The sequence below is a fragment of the Austrofundulus limnaeus genome, unplaced genomic scaffold (assembly GCF_001266775.1).
Source record: "Austrofundulus limnaeus strain Quisiro unplaced genomic scaffold, Austrofundulus_limnaeus-1.0 Scaffold661, whole genome shotgun sequence".
NCBI classification, from domain to species: Eukaryota; Metazoa; Chordata; class Actinopteri; order Cyprinodontiformes; family Rivulidae; genus Austrofundulus; species Austrofundulus limnaeus.
The window spans coordinates 102,422-103,181 of NW_013953063.1; the positions used below are offsets into that span (position 1 = coordinate 102,422).

The 760-nt window shown below is 45.9% G+C and overlaps 1 long non-coding RNA gene across 1 annotated transcript; it reads right to left on the reverse strand.

Annotated features, from left to right (window-relative positions):
* Positions 1 to 214: 214 nt before the first annotated feature.
* LOC106531642 (uncharacterized) lies at positions 215 to 411 on the reverse strand. Its single transcript, XR_001311965.1, has 2 exons — positions 367 to 411; positions 215 to 270 (listed from the first exon to the last, which is right to left on the reverse strand). It is a non-coding gene; the product is annotated as an uncharacterized LOC106531642 (long non-coding RNA).
* Positions 412 to 760: the final 349 nt, after the last annotated feature.

The following is a 760-nucleotide window of genomic DNA, read 5'->3' on the forward strand; positions in this document are numbered from 1 at the left end:
ACCCCTGATCTTCTAGACTGAAGTGTAACTGGAAAAGAGGCTCCAACAGATCCCAGGACCTCAGAGATGTCTGTAAGAGTGCAAACTAAGAAACAGCTAAGATACTGAACAGAACCCGCAAACTCCAGGGCCTCCAGTAAAGCATATCCTATCAGGTTTTCAGGTATAAGTCAAAGAGGAGCAGGTTTATCGGACAACAGACACGGAGACCAAATAAAAAGGTAAGTGTTTTTATTTACAGGTGATAGGGAAATGTACAGGGAGTCCAGGCTGTGGAGGGAAAGGAAGAAGGTGAGTATCCAGGTAGGTTCTTTAATTTAGGAGGAGCTTGGAGGATATAATAATAATAATAATAAGAGATCTTACAGTTCTAGGAGGCGAGCGACACGTAGAGGAGAGGGTTCAAATCCAGTGTAAGTATCCATCCAAGGTGAGTACTTTTCAGGTAGGTGAGTTTTTCAGTTGTTTTCAGGTTGAGCGTTGGAGGCAGACAGACAACAGCGTTGGTTTCCTGGTGAGTAATGTTGACAGATGCGGGTGGTTTGCAGGTCCAAGAATCCTGAGGATCTTCAGGCGAGTTTCACCATAGGAAGCGATGTATCAGCGATGACCTGCTCACTGAACCCGCCTTAAATAGGAAAAGCCACCAGGAGGACTCAAATGAGTTGCAGCTGTGTCAGCTGCTGATCCAATTAGTGGCAGAGATTGACAGATGCTTCAGTACCCCCTCCTCAAAAATCGCCTCCAGGCGATCAAAGCC